Below are 20353 nucleotides of genomic sequence, written 5' to 3' on the forward strand. Positions count from 1 at the left end.
AATAAGGAACTGTCAGTAACTGGGACATCTATTATGAGTGCTTATCGCTGCAGAAGAAACGCATACCCTTTCTGTGTATTTAATCTAAAATAAAAATATTTTATTTGATAAAGCACATCTAAAATCTTTAAAATACTAAATATCTTCAACAACTATACAGCAATATAATTTCAATTGCTATTGATAGCTAAACTGATTAAGATGTACTCCAGTACAGTTTTAGCCTATCTAGAGGAACCACTGATGAGACCAGTAGAAACAGCTGCCCTTTTGGTATCAAAGAACATTTATCCCATAAAATATCTTAATTTAAATATGAACTGCCTGAGGCTCCATGCAAAAAATTGTGACACAAGACTGACACTAAATCTTGTTTATATATATTCAGTAACCTGGTTTACATCCCTCCAGTCAACACAAACATGACAGTAACTATCACAGGAGCATTCCATCAGCACCAGTCCCAAGAGAAGGGACTTTGTCTCCTCTAGAACAGCTCCAAGAAATGCTTTTATACAAATTAGACAGACATAATCATCAGAAAGATTAATGTATTTTATACAGAAAATTCTCAGCCATTGATAGTAAACCATTAGATGTACAACTGCAGCACTTAGAGTCAGGTCTGCTTTTTCTGATAAGTGGCCCTTCAATGGAATACCATTAGGCAGAATCTGATAATGAACAAATATGCATTTAAAACAGCCTTAAAAAATTTTAACCGCCAAAATGCAGTTGTTCTGGAAGTTTGTGCTCCTTACAGTTATTATCGATAATGACTTGTGACTTTGCTAGCCATTCTTTTCCCACAGTTGTCCTAAAGCATTTTTCCCCTTCAGAATTTTTTCTGTTAATGAGATGGATTTGTCTTTCAATTTAGTGAACTGATCCCTTCTGTATTACATCAGAGGCATGTTGCTCAGAAGCAATATACTTTATCGTCTTTCCAGACACTTAGTACAACAGATGCCAACACAAATACATTACTTTGAAGTATTTCTGTTTCTTAGTCACTTCCTTATCAAGAAAAGGCACAGGTATCTTCTGCTATTAAAAAAGAGCCTGTATTACTTTCTTTACATGCATAACATACATGCCTGGATGTTTCTTAGAATTTCTAAGGAGTCTGTATATATAAATGTAACTTGTTACTGGCATATACAGTACTTATCCTTGATTATATCATGCCTGAGTACCTCACAATGTTTATGTGCAATGAGGTCACTTCAGGAGCTCTCTAATACAGATGAATTGGGAAACGAGATAAAGAGTTCATTTGGTCAACAATCTAGTTAGGCAAAGGTAATCAAAATACCATTTACATCCCAGTGTCACATTTTAGTTACTGAGCCATCATCCTTTGAAAGATATTTAATTGTTCTATTCTTTGCACATATCCATAGGTACAGACAGAATGAAAAAAACATTTATGACTTCCTTCCTGTTTACTACCTTTCATTTCAAAAAATAAAACAGAATATTTGGTGCAAGAGCTCAGACTTTTCTGATTCTTAGAACTGCTGACAGAAGAACAAACCTCTGCTGTTAGTAGAAATTATCATTTCAAATATGACTAGAGTACAGCAAAATATAAACCTTTGTCTTTACACTGTGATAATGAATAGGAAAAGAACTTAACCCATTGACATCTGACTAAGTTAACAATATGCAAGTCAAGCTGTCCTGATTCTGAAACTTTGTGATGGCTTGAAACAACACATAAAAATCAGCTCTGTACCAGCAATGCACTTCTAGTACCTGGTATATCAGAGATGAACCGGCATACTTTTGAATACTTACTTGTCCCTGCACAGCCTCTTCGTTTTTGATGTTTTCAAAGGCTGTGCTTGCTCAACTGTGTGCAGCTGCTATTGCCTGAGATGTTCCAGCTTTAAGCTTCATTTTTTCCACTTCTGTTCTCAGTCCATAGTCTCGGTGTGAGGCAGTTCTCTCAAAATGGGTGCACATTACTCATGAGTGCATAAGTGGAGTTGGTGGAAGAACTGTAAATAAATAGATAAATAAATAAATAAAAATCTTAAACTGCACAAAAGATAAAACATGATCTTGTGGCTTCAAAAATATGTCAGCTATAAACACATTGGAATAAAATTAACTTTGAAACCTTGACACAAATAAATAGAGACAGTGTTCACAATTATCTCAGCAAGAACAAACACAGTAACTGTGGGTTCATCTTATCTAGGCAAGTAGAAAATTATTTTGGCAAATATATTAATTTGGGGTCTTTTAAGAAACCACACATCATTCAGGCACTGATTCTGAAATAGTGGTAACAGTTTAAGGCAAAAACCTGGCAAAATTATATAAAATTAACACTGTTCATCATAACTGTGTCTTAAACTAAAGGTCTGATAGCTCAAGAGCTGCTGTGCTGCAGACAAAGGCTTGTTCCTGTTGATAAGGGTCTTTCAGGGAGTCCTTGGTTTCTGTTTTTCTAAAGCAGTATGTGCACACAATCTGGTCACTGTTGGTGCAAACATCTCTTCCTCCGCAGCTTCTGTCACATGAAGCTGTACTTCTGTGTCTCATCCAAGCCATGCATTTATGCATAATTTTGGAATTTCATACTTTCTTTTCTTATTCCTTGAAACACTTTCCCAGTTGTGTTGGTAATCTCTTTCAATTGTGCTATTTATAGTTTAAATTATTAACTTTAATAATTTAATAATCTCAAATAATGAAGAACAGGTTTTTTGCTAATGAAGTTACTACAGGTTGCCAAAATCAGTAGAAAATTCTCTTGATTTAAATGAGTTCCGAATTAAGCTTTCAGCCATGTAAAAGCCACAATGGATCCTTCTGAAGCTATCCGCCTGTGTCTAAGTGACACGGTTTGGTTTGAACGTAAACAGAAGACACTCATCTGTTTTCAGCTATCATGATTTGGGTAAAATCCCTGTACCAGGTATTTCAGTTTTAGTACCTTTGGGAGCACAGATTAAAAGCCCTGGAAAAACATCAGAACATTTTCAAAGTTTTCATATAGTTAATTAGTAGGAGACATGAAATCAAAGATAGCTCAATGATTTCTATTGGTGGCTCCTACCAACATCAAACCAGAGCCCAAGTAAGAAAATGGTTCCAGGAAAAACATTTAAACATGCCAAGTGTCAAAAAACCACCAAAGATACATTAGCTCCCACTTAAATCTTTTACACAATCACACTTTTTTCTAACTAGTGGACTGCAGGGCAAAAATAGCCTGAGTCAAAACACAAAGCTGCTAATCTCCAAGAAAAGCCAGCACCTCCTCTCCAGGACTAAGACTGTTGCTGGGATAATAAAGGAAACATGCCCTATTAACACTCCGCAGATATAGCAAAGGCTTCCCTTATCAGAGTAATACAAGCCTTTCAGCAGCAATAAATCTAATTTCCATATGTCGTGGGTTAAACCTGGGAGGCAGCTAAGCACCATGCAGCCATATCCATAAATAGATCTGATATCATGAAATTAGCTTTTGAAATATTACATATAAAGGATTGAGACAAAAGAGATCAAAACTTGGTAGGCATGAAAATATTAAAACATAAAAATTAAAATAAAATAAAATAATTAACATAAAAATTAAAATATTTTAATTAAAATATTAAAAATATTTTTTCAGAAGAAATGTATGCTTCTAGAGTTAAAATTTAATGGCAGTAAAACAGCAGATGAGTTAAGCAGAATCAAGCATAACATGACATCCCTAATTCCAGATGAATGCGCAGTGTATTTTCTTTGGATATTTGGAAAATGGTCAAACTGGAATTTAAAGAGTACTAAAGATAAAAAAGGTACTTACTTTATTCCTAAGTGAACAAGAATAGCTTAGCAAACCATGAAAATATTAGGTGGTATAGTTTAAATAATAAGTGTCATTGAGCATGAGTTCTGTATAAGCATGTATCATTACTGTAGAAGGCCAAGACAAGATGTACCAAAGGCAGCAAGCGAATACAATTCATTGAAACCTTCAAAAATTTTTTTGACAAGGTCCTTGGAAGAAAGGTCTTAAAGGAAGTACTAATAACCACAAAATAAGAAGTAAGATTTAAGATGGATCACAAACCAGTTAGGAACAAAGAATGATGAATGGCAGTATGAAAAACAAATAAGAGCATTTTGTACCAGAGATGAAGACTGAACTAGTATGGTCCAAGTTTTTTAAGACATGGATACACAAGACACTAAATTTACAGAAGACATTATTAGTCCATTAGTTAGACAAAACAACAGACAGTATTGCTAACCATTCCAAAAAGACTTTTGACAGGACGATAAATTCTATTTGATTTAAATTAGAAAAGCTATAATACATAAAACAGAAATGGTTTTTCAATGACTGTAGATGAAGTATCACAAATTGTGAAGGAGACAAAAGTTATATGGATCTAGAGCAATATTTTAAACTGGATTATCAAGGACGCTCCAATATTCTGGGTACTGGAAATTCCAGCTTCCTACATTATGGCCTTTGTCAGGAAAAGTTCTTCAGAAGCAGCAGAGGAAAAGGAAAGAGATTTTGAAATCCACCACATTAAGAAAGCTTGGAGTTGGAATTTAAAATTCTGGTTAGGCTGTGCAAATAATATCTCTTTTTGTCAGGGTTGTGTACTCAGATTTATTCTACATAAAAGTGGCTACATGTTCTGAGGTACTGAACCTTGGAATACTTGAAGTGCCAGACTGTCTTGAAAGAATGGCATAGATCAAAATAAGAAATAGGATACACTGGTTTTTATTCAAACACTCATGGGTTTGTGTCTTTGTTGATTTCTTCATGTCATCTTTAATATCCCCTAAAATCATTGAAGGAAATGTAATCAAATTGTGTGAAGACAGGATGAGTTTACAGAATGAGACCTGGACACTACAGTTCTATAATATTGTAATTCAGAGTCCTCTGTCCAGGTATGCTTCCCTTCAAATGTCCCATGAATACTAAGGGTTTAAGGAGTAAATAAGAAACTCAACTAATGGATTTCTTGGCACAGTGTTTTTGTTTTTCCAGGGTAGCATAATTTTACATTTACATTTCATTAATAAGTTTTACCCTCAGGGTTCAATGCTAATTAATTAAACACGGAAAAAAAGGCCAGGTGATTTTCACCTCTTCAACTGCAGCTTGAATTTAATCCTTTAAAAGCAAGTATAAACACCAAGCCTAAAATATAGTTGCACTTCCAGAAAAAGCTAAGCTCAACACAACAACCTGGAGCCCAAATAACCCTGGAAGCACAAGGTGAAATTTGAATCTTAGTGTAACTATGTGCATGTGTAAGCAGTCTTAACTTTTTCTGCTTTTCAAATTATTTTTTATCTTCCCCTTTAGAAGTATAACAAATCTCCAGGACAAAAATCTTTGAAGATTCGGGTTTCTGTGAATATTTTTAACCATGACAAAAGAATTCAAAGTACAACGATAACTCACAGTTAAACAGGTTCTTTCCATTCAATTATAAAATAGTAATATGAAAGATTTCTACTACTCAATTCCTAGTATATATATATTTTTTTTCTCATAAGAAATGACAAAGCTACAATTGTTTCTTCTCTTGAGACTGTGCTATGGCATCAGCCTTAGCAGGCACTCTTAGGTTATTATAGGAGCTATTGACAGCAATTACTGATATGTGAAACAATTATTAGAAAATAGAGCTTGCCAGAAGACTGCATTCCACAGAAGGCTTTGCATTTGGAACACTTTTCTTCATAATGTAAGGTGCAAAGAGAAATCTTTAAAAAAAAAAAAAAAAAAAAAAAAAGTCTCTTGTATTCCAGACACAGACTAGCTAATGTGTAGTAACGGGGATCCTGTGGCAATGTTGGGTGAATGTCAGATTCTGCAGAATTGTTCAGTGAAGGTAAACATTAGCATAAACATAATAAAACAGTGACATGTCAGTGAGATTTTATATTCTTTTTCATCACACTCTTCTAACACAGGTGTGTCTTCTAACACAGTTTATTCCATAAGCTGTTGAATTTACCACCAGCTTTGACCTCCGCTAGCAAGATGTTTTTGCGATAACAATACCCATAGCATTTTAATTCAGTACACCATTACAGAGGCCAACCTTTTGTCACCATCATATATTAGAGAAGTTCAGCTTCTGAATAAGTTCAGAAGCTTACTTTTCATTTCACTGAAGAAGTTTAGAAACTTACTTTTCAGTTATCAGAGAAAAGAAATGTGTTTTCTACGGTATTTTTACATGGCTTGTCTTTCATGCTTAAATGTTCCATATACTCCTGTTTCATCTGGTGGGATCCAGTCCCCTTCATGCTGTTTCCCATGCATAAAAACATGCTTAATTCTCCATAGAAACATGCAGTTTCTCATGTGCTTGGGGGAAGGAGGAGGAGTTGTACTGCACTACAAGTATACTTATCGTCTTCCATGACGTTTTTGTTAGACCATTCCACCTTTGAAATGTCACTAAGCTGCTTACCTATAGAGAAATTAAGGTGTGTTATGACTCAAAATCAGGGGTCTCATAAATACAGCTAACTAGTTTATGACAAATTTGCATGCAGCAGAGAAAGGGACAGGCTTCTGTGACCTAAAAGGTCTAACTGGTCCTACAGTCCTTGTTTCTGTTGTTCAAAGTGAATAATGGAGCAAATACTTTTTTCTCTATACATTTCTAAGCACCTAACTGCAGAAATGTTCCCTTTTGCAGTTACATCCCTTCAGCATTTCTGCAAAATGCATCAGGGAAAGATTTCTGTTTACATTGAACTTAATTTTACTGTTGCTCAAGGTCACAACTGCAGAAAATGTACGTTACTTTTTGAAATCTGTGAAACTGACAGAAGCACTCTGGGTAACTAACCCTGCTTAAAGGCATAACATAGTTCAGTAAATAGCACTTTATATGCCCTTTAAAATAGATATTGCTTTTTATTGGTAGAGCTGATGGGAGAAAACAATCCCCAAAAGATGAGGTTGTCCAGAAAGCAAAATGGGAAAATGTTGGGTGGAAAGAATATTCTGGCTCTTATATATAGTACATTAATTTATAGATTTTCTGCAAAAATTATGTTATCCCATTTTATCTTTATTATAAAACCACAGAATTCCTACAAAAGAAATAAATATAACCTCAAATATTTGTCTATTATATGACAAGTACTTAAAGGGCTAAAAAAAATCTAATAGGACATGCTGCAAAACACATGTGATTTCACAATTATTTCAGGTGCCATATATAGTCATAAATACAAATAGATTACTAGTAAATACAGATCTAGCAGGATACCAGTAAAATTTAATTGCTCAAGACCACCTATATTTGCAAGTTTGTTGGGGGTTTTTTTGTACAAAAAGTTCCAAATTGTAAGAGCACTTTTCATGCAAAGTTTACAACTTCTGGTCTCCGGAAGCACCTTCCCTGAAATATTGTGTCACATCATAAAATCAGAGCATATTAGAGATGAAATTTGAAGCACTAGAGCCCATTTCAGCTTGCTTGTATCAGCCTGGTTATTTGGGCAGTAGCATCCAAAGAGGAGCCTAAACCAGGAGAGGTCAAAGGAGCAAAGGTTCACAAGTTGCTGCACTCCAATAGCCATAGCCTTATGTTAGGTTAAGGATTTCACAAGCAGTAATAAATACATGTCTGTGTAATAACCTGGATAACAGCATTCTGCCATGTTTGACCTTTGAAAGGTGAATATATGCTTTACTCCAAGTAAATTTACAATGCAAACATCAACATGGTTGAATTTGTTCCCAAATATTCCACACCTGTTAGTTCAACCTAATGATTTCTCAAGTTGTTTTACTAAAAAAAAAAAAATAAAAATGTTCAACTGACTTTTTTGTTCTTCATTTCAGAATGCTGATTACATATATACTAGAAAGTATTAGTGAAGGCTTATTTTGTCATAATATTGAGCAGAATGAGAAAATTAATTATGCTAAAAATCTCATGAGCCTAGGGCTAACAACTCCATTCCTCAGACACAGCAGTTCTTTCAGCCAGAAAAGATAGTTTCCCAAGAATAGGGCCAAGACAACAGAATGAGTTCCCTTCCGAGATGAGACAGTACAAACCGTATTCCAAGTGCAAGGCTCATTCCCTTGAATTGCCGCCTTCTACACAACACAGACCACAGATAAATAACTCATTACATCTGCCAAAGGAAATCAGCAAATAAAAAAGCTCTATCAAAACAAGACACTTTGTTATACTTTCCCCTCTGTGATAAAGGAAAAAAAATTAAAACAATAAAAAGCCTGGTGTCAGCTGTAAGCCCTATTATTAAATGACTGCTAAAATATACCATTTGTTGTAGAATACTGTAAGGAATAAAACCATAAAACGAATAATAACAAATAGAAGATAGGTGAACATTGGCCCCGTGATTTCGACCCAGTTTCTAGACCAAAGAGATTAAAAATCATTGCTGTTTTCTTTGTTTATTTTTGGGGAGTAGTAACAAATCATAAAAATTCAGTCAGAGCTATGGCCTACATAGTAATTAACATTTCATAGATAACTGCAGAGCTCTTCCTTACCAGTCAGCTTCCCTCAGAGTTAGAGGAATCATATTGCCTGTGATAAATACACTACCTAGTGTAAGTAATTTTAAAAAGACCTCACTGCTCCAGTATGTCAGATCAAAGTTAATCTGAATACCTGGAGATGTTTCCAGATGAAGGAATAAGGTACCTTTGAATTGATTTGTTATTTCTATTCTTTTTCATCAAACCAGTTTTTTCATTCACTTCTTTTGTTATTTCACTTCTCATACAGCAAATAATATAATTTTTTTCCTCTTTATTTTTTTTCCACATTTTTAGTACATAATTTGATTTTTAATCATAGTCATCATACTTTTTTTTTTTTTAATACTTTGTGCTTAGCTCTTTGGGTAAAAAAAAAATAAAATATATATCCTTTTTATGTTTTGTGAAGTCTCTGAAGCTGAACAGATATAGTTCACTTCTCATTAAGAAGCCAAGCATCAGTCTTAACCAATTTCATGTCCCTCAGAGCACTTCTGGGTCATAAAAATCCTATAAAATTTATTAGCATTTACCTGACTTCTCTCTGCTCTTTTGTACAGCATAGCTATTTTGATAATAAATATGGATGTTCAAATTCCTTTTTTCCAGCATTCTCCTTTTCTTCTTACTTAACTTACATAATCTTCTTTTTTTAGAATCTAAAACTTCTCTGTGCAAAAATGAATCAAAAAATTCTATAATCTTGATCTCCACAAGCTGTGCTTTCCTATTTTCATTATTATTGCCCTACCTCATTAGATTTTCTAAGTATGTGAGCAACCTGATAGAAGTGTTTATAGTCAGATATTTTTTTCTTTTAAGAACATCATGTAATATTGTGAGGTGTGCAATTATCAATTGTGAGTGCATGAAGTGCTAAGGCTTGGACAATAGGCCCAAGACAGAGTTGACCTATAGATGAATCCAGTATATTTTATAACTGAAAACCACTGTGCTAGTAGGTATTGTACTAAACATATATATCTTGGATATATCCTTACCTTTCCTTGTGTATAGGCAAGATAACAGAGTAGCAGAGAGCTGTCTGGCCCTGCGACCTGGCGTGAGACTTTGCTCATAAATCAATTAGATAAACTGGGAAACTCCCTTAGTTTCTCCCCTGAGCCCTGGCCAGGCTCTGGGGGAATCTAACGTGAGAATAGAACCAGATATTTCCGCTTAAAACAAAGATTCCAGCTATTCTGGCTGCTGATCTCTGGTATATAAGGCTGGACCCGCTCACAGCGACTTTGGCAGCCTCACCTACGGGTGGAGGCACCGCGTAGGATTTCCCCCTTGCCGGGACAGGCTCTGCAAACCCTCGCTGTAACCGGGGCTGCCCAGCACCTGCGGGGCTGGGTGATGGTAACGTGTGCACGTGGGGATGGATCTTTCTTAATCACTGTTCTTTCTCTCAGATAGTAATGATTTGATGCATTACCCTGTATTTTCCTATTTGTTTAAGTGCACTGTTCTGTCTTTTCTTACTGTATGTTTTCTGTATTATTCTGTTATATTATTTTGTTATTTTAAGTAAATTACTCCTGCTCTTTTCACTCTGGTGTCTGAGTTTAACTGGTATCCCTAATCAGCAAAACAATTCATGTTCTATCTAAATAAATAAAGATATCATCTGAGTTATGTCTTTAATTACATCTGCATAATTAAGAGCTAGTCACAACAATTCTGAAAGGATCTTTGCATTATTTAATTTTTAATCTTGTTATAGTATTGATATTAAGTATGTGTTTAACTGAAGTCTCAAAATATGTTGCTAGCAGATAATTTTGTTGCCTCATTTTGAATAGGCAGTCCAAAAGTTTCACTTACTGGGAGGGAGATGAATCTCTGAAAATGACAAAGTTTTGGTTAGGATTCAGTTCAGGCTACATTGGGAGTTAGAATCCACTCCTCCTTAAGAGAGGGAAATGTAGCTCCTCATTGTGCTGAGAGAAAAATTGGTTTCCAGCCTCATACTTTCCTATCAAACATATTTGATATACAAAGTGAAGTTTACTACTAGAAATACAAGATGCATTATTTGCAAGAATATTTGTGTTACATGCAAATACAGAAGCTTTAGTCATCATCAAGCTGCAAATAGCCTGGCTTCCATTTTGCCAAAATGATAGGGAGTCAGAGACAAAACAGTGTTGTGAGTCTGTGACTTTTGATTCTGCTTTTATTGCTCCATAACTTATTTTCTTAATAAGCCACTTGCACCCTGTTTTAAGTAGAGTGGGAGAGTAGATATTTTTTTTTTTTTTTTGCATTGTGACCCGAGCAGTAGTGTAATCAGCATATTTTTAGCTTTATCACAGGTTTGTTTCAAAAGAGGAAAAAGTGATCACCCAGTTCTGAATATCAAGTTTAAGGCTAGATGTGTTAAGACACAGTAAACAGCAACTTTCCATATTTATTATGGAAATTTTTATTGTAAACATAAAAGTCAAGATCTATCATGATACATCCAAGATGTTTATTATTTAGAAAATTAAATTTTCACGTTTCATCTGGTAATTTTCACAGAAATTTCAATAGTCTTTTTTAAGTCTTTTTTCCCCTTGACACCACATGGGTCACTTTACTTCATAAGTAGTCCAAGCTGTGAACCAAAGGGAACAGTTATGAATTAACTACTTGATATTTCTATAGAGATGACACTGGTCAGGAAGTAATGCACTTGTTAAAATATTAGAAATAGCACAAAAAAGCTGTTTAAATTATAACTTTATCTAATTTATCATTAACCTCCTGATATATCCAGTTACTGGAATGTCTGTATGACAAATACAGGGGAAAAAGGTATACAGGTTACACTGTTATACAAAATCAAAGACTTAAGTTTGTAATGTGGTCAGTTGTGAAATAGCTGTAGTATTCTTTAGTAAGCCACTGGTGATAACACCATGTTATTTCCCTCATGTGACATTTTAACATATTTGAAGTTATTGCTAATGCCTTAACAAATTTTATAATGGTCAAGAAATTATCAAATACTGAAGTTCTATGCTAAAGTTTTACCTTTCAAAATATAACAATTGTGTCCAAACTCTCAAGCCTGTATCTAAAATTTTAATACAACTTCTATTTGTGACTACCTGACCTTGCTCATTTAATGTGCTGGAATCTATAAAAAGCTCCACATGGTGAAAAATGCACTCTTCTTTATAAACTATCAAAGATATCTTCCTATATGTGATATGCAGAAGTAAATTTCTTTAATCTCTGTATTTTCTCAGTTCATCACCTGTACCCATCTAAACATTTTTAATACCTAGCAGGATAAATGTCAGCACTGAAAAAATATTAGTGCAGTCTTGTGCCTTAAGTAAAAAACATCACTGCAGATAAACTTTAGGAGATTATCACTTAATAGGACATTACTTTGTACAGACAGAAAAGACATTTGAACAGTTTAAACTCTTCATTGTATCTTGCTTAAAGAAAGAATTTCTATGGCATCTCTCTCTCTCTGATAATGACTATACTAGACACTGAAAACAGTATAACAAAACCCCAAGTTAACATCTGTGGTATGTTGTAAAGATGCAAGTCTAGGTTACACACAACTCCAAGCTAACTTCAACCATGCTAGCTTGGATACTAAAAGAACTATAGATATGGCACCAGAGCCTTCAAAGCAACCTCCACAAACATGCTCAGGTAAAGTGCTCATCAACCAACCCTGGATGTAAGCTATAATCTTAAAGCCTATCCATTTTTAAACCAGAGCTTTCTTTTTTATGTAGCTGCATTCATATCTGCCCATTGTGATAAAATAGTACATATTGAGAGGGAAAACTACTTTAACAGAGAGAGGTGCTATTACATCATCCTTGAACATTTTAGCTCCAAGTAAAAAACATTGATTTGTTTTCTTGTTCGGTGACACATTGTGCAAGTTGGAATAACACACACAACATGACAGCAGTGCTTCTTATCCATACATGCTCTTACAGAGATAATAGGACTTTTGATTGATTTAGATACATTTGGTTGCTGAAGAACACTTTGCCCTGTTTGCCACTAAAAAGCAATGATTCAAGGCACCACTGGAGAACATTGCTGAGCTGAGCACATGACTAATACCCAGTGGCTGTTGACACAACTCTTCCTTTCAGAAAGATGTATTGTTGTTAAGAAAATAGTCCTGTGTTACAACAAATTCACCTTAGGATTTTATTGCTGTTATCACCCTTCGCTTTTTACATTTCACCCCAACAAGTGACTACGAGTGATAATTAAGGAAATGCCAAGCCTTCTGTTTTCAATCAGGTAAGTTTAGTCAAACACAGAAAACACGAATGCTTTATACAAGGATGGAAGCTATAGACAGAATGAAATTTTTAAAATATCTTTGATAAAATAATCATCCAAATAACACATGCTAAGGGAACACAACACTACCTATTACTCTCCAGCTCATTCTACCTATTTCTAGACCATGCATATAGTTGATACCAAACTGTCACTGCTGTATTAAACATAATTGCTACCCTACTGATAACATTTTAGCTGGATTCTTCTTACATAAAGACTTCATTACAATTAAAACACATGAGCATCATAGCAATTCACCCAAAAAAATACCATTGCAAGTGTAATTGTTTGACTGCTGCACTCTTAACATGCTCCACATATGCAAATTCATTATTGTGCCCTCCATGACAGTTTTACTGTGTTGAAAATCTTTCTACCATCTTTGATTACTAGCTTTATTCCTCAAGAATAAAAGTGTAGAAGAGTTTAACAGTTAAGATTTTTATTCATTATTTTCCACAAACTTTCGTTTCCAGTTCCTTGAGGTTCCACTTGATATTAAAATTAAGCAATCTGAACAGCTCAGGAAAACATTTTAAAAAAAAAAAAAAAAAAAAAAAAAGCCAAAAACCTAACAGTATCACCCAGACTCTTACTTGCAAATATATTTAACCTCTCCCTGGTTTTTCTCATACTTATTTTAGAATAAACTTCCACTGACCTACATCTATATCTCAAGTGCATGTGATTTGGCTTCAGGAAAACATTACAGCAAGAATAATAGCAAAGAGATATGATGGTCTATGTAGTCTGTTATCCTAGTAAATTAAACTAACTTTCAATTTTATTCTCTTTTACTATTATTTACTTAAAACATAGGAACACTCACAACATTTATGGCAAACATGTCTTCTGTGATCAGCACTGCAGATTCCTGGGAATTCCAAACATAGAACAAGAGTAGAATACATAATAGAAACCTGCAATGCAGATAAGAGGTGTATGTCAGAGAAGTTTGCCTTGGAGAAATAATGGAAGCTTAGTGATAACATCTATATCCATTTCTACCAGTCTCAGTATTTATTCCAGTAAAAGTAGTAATTATTTCTTCTGTCAAATGACTGTAACTGTCTTATAGGTAAATCTTTATTTTTAAGTCTTTTCAAATCAATATGTAATCATATTCTAATGATAAATCCTTTTTTCAGTATTGCATGCAAGTCTCAGAACATCTTTCACTGAAATTAGTTTGCCAGTTTCTGTGATGTAAATTAACATGAAACAGGAAAAAAAAAATCAATTTAAATATTGTGTTGCACACATAAGCAGGAGGATGGAGATAGTGTTCAAGCAGGCAAATTTTGAAGTTATGAAAAGTGAACACTGATCCTTACTATGCTTTCACTACTTGCACATTCCAATCCAACAAAGCTTTTGTAAGTTGAGAGCTGGGGTCTTCTTCAGATTTGTTTTTCATTTAAAAGTTCACATGATTTTTGAATCATCAATCTTTCACAATGTCAGCTTTTCAATCCATGAGGTCTTCATGATATTAACATCTTTTTCCTCTTCTCCCCTCCTGCCTGTCAAGTTGACAAATGGAATCTTATCTTAAAATAGCTCTTATTCTCTGTAAAGCAGACCTTTTGCATGCATATTGAACTTTCTTTCCTATGCATTTTCCTGTATTAACCCACCTAAAAAAAACATTGTAAAATCAGTTTTAAAATAGAGACTTTAAGGTAGCAGGAACCAAGTCTCTCTATACATTTGTAGAGTTTCTATGTTGGATTTGTAACTAAAGCTATGACACTGTTGCAAAGGAAATGTCAAATGCCTTTTAAATCATAGTAATGATAATATTAAGCAGTATTTCTAGGTGAGATAAACTGAGTGGAACATTTCCTTGGTATCATCAATACTTTATTGAGCTTTCTGTTTTGAACAGGGGAAATACAAATTTTATCATACAAATCTATAACATGCCTTCAACTGAAAAATATCATACAAATCTATAACATGCCTTCAACTGAATAAAAAAAAATAATTTCCCTTTTTTTATCTCAGAAATACAGCATATCTTACAAAATGGTTCAGCAATAAGCAATAAAAAATATTTGGTATAGGAAAAGCTAGAGCCTAAGGAAAATTAGAAAATAATATTTTGCATAGGAGCTGATAAAAGGGGGAAGGAAGATACAAAATAATTATTGGTATCTAAAGGTTGATTCTGGCACTTCTTCAGTTTTTTGTACTAAAGATTAAGAGAACATTTAAAAAAACCAAATCCTTAGACCTTTCCAATGGTTTCTTCCACTTACTGAATTTTATAGAAAGGCTTGTTAGCAAGCTCAATGAAAGCCATATTAATATTTTGTTGATGTCAAAACCTTTACTTTCTCTGAAACTGAAATAGTCCACAGGTATTACATTCGACTCCCAAACATAAAAGCTGTTCATGTGCACAGTCAGGAAAAGAGGTCTTGACAATATTTTGGGGGATTTCTCGAATTAGATTATGTTCATACTAAAATACTTGGCCAAGTCTTTAAGTCATGGAAGGTACACTCACAGTACTCACAGTATTTTGTTATATGGTCATATTTACCATCAACTACTATACTGTATAGGTTAGATTGAGTCTAAGTGAGTAGACTCCCCAGTGGCCAGCAAAGATGAATTTAAGAAATGCTGGATCAAATGCCACCTGCAAGCCATACTACAAGAACAGCTCAGACAGTCTTCTGGTCCATCTTCCAAGACCTTCCTTCACAGCTTCCCAGACATCATCAGGCTTGGTGCATGTTTCTGCCAGTTCCTTGACAAGATAATTTACTGCTTGTGGTGCACATGAGGATGAACATATAGGCAGCAAATGTGTGTAGGTCAGTAGGCAGCACCACAGGGGAGGGCATCAAGAGATCTTGCATAATCATTCTGCAATGGCCAAATGTCCCATAAAGTGTACAGCTCAAAAAGATTTCCACAGTGGAAACAGAACACTGAAAAATTAAATGCCACAAAAAGCGCTTGTTTCACAAGTCCTCTTCCTCAGGGAAGGAAGCGTTTCACCAACAAAGACAACATTACAAGCCTTGTGAGTGCTACTTGGATGAGGTTCCAACACCCTGAGCTTAAATAAAGCATAAAGATGGACAAAAAAGCATGTGTCCCCCTCAACTGTGCCAGTTTTATGTTACCAAAAGAAAGCATTTTCCCCACCCTTTTTTTGACATGCAAGTCTCAGTTCTGGTAAGGCTGAAGGATAAGGAGTCCAAGTGGTGGGTGATTTACAAAGCTTGTTATCAGCTTATAAATCACACATGTATGTTGTATTAATAATATAAAAGTTTAATTTCAGCTTTTCAATGGTGAAAGGAAATTTTTGTCGAAGTAGTTAAAACACACTTAGGAGTCCTGATTATTATTCTGACATCACCTATAGTGGGTAAATTCAGAACATTTGTCTGGAGCATTTCTTCAGTCCTCTGAGAAAGCGTTTCTCATTTTCTCCTATTAATTAATCATAATTTACAATCAGAATCGTAATTTAATTAAGCAGCAACTAATTAAACAGCATATATTTTCATGGAGAATGTGCAGCCTTAGAACTCTCTGAGGGTTTCCAAATTTATTGAACCCAATAGCCTGAGAAGCGGGGCAAATAAGCTTAGAATATGAAATAAACAATTAGTCATTTATATATTTGTCATTCGTAAAGTTTTCCTGAACAGCACTGCTAAGTGAAAAGTTAAGATTATTCTCCATTAATAACATAAGGCATAACTGACAAAATTGTACAGACCTTATACAGACTGCAGTAAGGACAAATATCCTGAAACACTATCTGACTAAAATACAAACCCAATATCCATACAATATTTCATATGGTCTCAGTTTGATATTTCATCATAGTAAGAATTCAGGTAATCGTCTGTGTTTCCATGGATCCACAAATGCGTGTTTATAGTTGCAATAATAACTTACGAAGTGTGCTTCTCCTAGGTCATTTACTTAAACACCAACATTTAATATTAACTCCTATTGCAGACAGACCATCTAAAGGGGCCTGCAATGGTAAACAAATCAGAACATCAGGGAAAAAATAGAAAAAAATTTCCTATCACTTCCTTAAAATTTCTTTCTTCAGAATACCATTGTGTCATCCTAGCTGGAAGGTAACATCTCATTTTAACTACAACCCAACCTTATTTTGTAATGGTCCATCTTTCCTGAAATGTTTGAAAATAATTCAAAATAATTGTACTACATATGCTTTAAAATAATTGCCTGCCTCAAATACAAAACAAGTATCTTCGTGTCATTTTTTTAACTAGAAGTTTCTTTTCCTTCCCATAAAATAAATTTACACTTATTAACTGCATTAGTAAGTAAATTGGTGACCTCTGTGTATTAAATACTTTGCCAAAGAAAAGTTCCCCACAGATCTGTCAGCAGTTATTTTTAAATTCAGGAAGTTGTTCTAAATGTTGTTCTAAATGTTCTAAAGCTATATGTTCTATATTCTAGGAAATATATGACACCTGAGTACACATTGTATTATGCGGTCCTGTGGCTCTTTAGGAACCACGATGCCAGGGTAAATATTATTACACAGTTTCCTCTACAGATCACTTTGCCCTCCTAAAAGACATAAACTTTTATCTCTTCTTGGGGTCAGAAAGGTCCCTTTGGACCCGAGTTTGTCATGATACAAACAAGTACCTTTCCTTTGCCTCCTTACTTGGACATGTACAAAGGGGTAAATATTTTAACTATCAGGTTTTTAGACCAGCAAAAATAAATTACTAGAATAAAATTAATAAATGAAAGAAAAAAAAAACAACAAAACAAAACAGTGAACTATGCTCTATCCTAAACTGTGGTGTTCAATACCAAATGTAAGTTTTTTCAGTGGTGAAAACACAAAAAAAGGGTAAGAAACACCATGCTGTGACACACATGAGATATGCTATTGCACTTTTTATACCATATCACATCTTAAACTTACATCCTTCAACTTACTTCCTTTGGCTCTATTTTATGACATTATTTTTATGAATGTTGCTGAAATTAGAACCCAGACTCCAACGGACTCTGCCATCAACAGAAATTATTGCTTGTAAATTAGGAGACCATTACAGTAGTCTGAAAATTATGAGTAAAAAGAATTAAATCATACTAGGCCCACTAAAACTATCTATTACCTAGCAAAACCACCAGATAAACTTGACAGTAAAATAATTACAATGAAACATAAAGATATGAGACACTCTGAAACATTTCTTAATGCATATAAAATGTACTTTTAAGAACCAAACAACAAAATGTGGAAAGGTACAGGAAGAGGAATACCAAGATCAAAATCTTAAGGCTTTGCTTTCCCATTGTTGCTGGCGTCTTTTTTAAATCTTCAGGGTGAAGAGGGGATTTGACAAGATAAAGAAAGCGAATGCTTGATTCCATTGTTGTTGCAGCCCATTTTGTTATGATGTATGAATTATACATTAGTGATAATATTCAGAGAGGGTTAGCAAAATAAACAGACAAAATCAATTCATCTTTATTTTTACTATCTAAAATTAACTACTGTATTTGAAGAAACATCACCTGTTAACAAGGGCTATGTACAAGAAAGCATCCTCAAAAGTTAGCCTTGTTCTGCTCCTTACTACTGTTTTGGTTTTGTTCATACGTACGCCCGCCACCTGCATTTCTCTTTGATTTCAAGATTCAGCTGAACAGCATCCTGCTTTGTTTCATAAGGTTTTAAACAAAACAATTGCCTCCTTCTGAGAAGCAGCAAGACACAAGAGTCCCATATCAACTCTGACCCACTCTGCAGAAACTTTGGCAAACCTGTAGGAGAAACTGGGATGCCACTGGCAGAGTAATTGAGAGGTTTACAAGCTCAATTGCTTTTGCTAGAGGGGAGGGTGTATTCAACTAAAGATGATAACATGCGCTTGAAAAGTATAGCCAGGGAATCAGATTTTTAAAAGAATGGTTCTGAAAACACATATTTCTTTCATCATCTTACCTGCAAATCAACAGTCCAAAAACTTAACATGCACACTTCTTTGCACAACATAGTAGTAATTCTACTCAGCAATTAAAGACCCTAACTGAGAAATTCACTCAGTGGAACAGAAAGCAAAATCTCAAAGATGTACTTAGATCAGATTAGGGCAAAAAGAAAACAGATTCCCAAAGGCATACTCTTTCCATTAAAAATTAAACATCTGAGGACCATCAACATTTAATTCCAAAACCACTCCTTTACTGCTATTTCAATCTACTCTATGTAATTCCTTCTTGTAGAGTAAGATTTACTGCACAAATTCATACTTACTTGGTAAATAATGCAAGAAATTTTCCTTTCCCTAATCCTTCAAATTCCCAAATGGTTACAAAACCATCTCTATTTTACTTCTAGCATTTCTTTTATGAGAAATACAGGCACATGAAATTCATTTGCACCACACACACCACATATAATGCCTGCAGTAATTCAAGAGGAAATTTTAAATACCAAGTCCCAAGATATATTAGTTTTAGACAATTCAAATTCCCTTCAAATACCTTTTTTTGTGTTATTTCCAACCATTTCATCACCCACGGCAAGGCATTAGAAAAAATAATGACAATTTCCAAATGACAGGGACTGTGCCTGAGGGTGTATGTGGGCTTGACTTTACTGACATTAGTTTCTCTGTCAGGCACAGTGAGAATTAAACACAGTAAAACAAACTGATTATTTTTTAGGAATTATAACTACCATAAATGCTTTGGTAGGGTGAATAAACTAGGCCCAACATTTATTTTATCATTATATGTGTACTATAACTCAACACTACATAGAAATGTATTCATAGAATTTAGAGCCAGACATTCATTTCTCATGCATAAACACAGTTAGGAGTCAAGCTAAATGAATCAATATATTCTATTTAGAAGAATCTTCAAGAAGTCTTCCTAAAGACACATAGCAATGGACAACTGGCAAAAGGTTCATTAAAAACTCAGTCACATCAGACAGTAAATTCTGGGTATAAATAGTAATGGGGCGGAGTGGGGGGGAGCTAACAAATTCAAGACATTGCTGAGAAATCAGAAGATCCTCCTAAATGCCCTTCTTAATACCCCATAGCAGCTGCAATCAGCATCAAGTTTGTTTCACTAATCTCTTCTTTTCTGCTCTTCTACTGGTCAGAAAATGCAAGGGAAGCTTTTGCATATGTGGATAAACTGTTTGTGGAGACAGCAGTGAATATAAGAAAGATCTTTTGCTATCTTCCAATTTTTATCCTGTCCAATTTGATGTGATGAGTGATTAAGCACTACATTTGTTGATGCCATTTATTTGCATGGATGGAAGATCTGTGGCCCTATAATTTCAGTTTCATTTGTACTAAGAACTCTTATATTAATTGATCTTTCTGCTATGAACCGAGTATCCCATCTAAATACAGTTTACATTCTATAATGCAAATAAAAAAAGCACCTTACAGATCCTTTTATTCCACTGTTAAATTCCAGAAAGTTGCTAGTGGGAGGTGATAATCT

Source organism: Athene noctua, chromosome 4, assembly GCF_965140245.1.
Source record: "Athene noctua chromosome 4, bAthNoc1.hap1.1, whole genome shotgun sequence".
Taxonomy (NCBI): domain Eukaryota; kingdom Metazoa; phylum Chordata; class Aves; order Strigiformes; family Strigidae; genus Athene; species Athene noctua.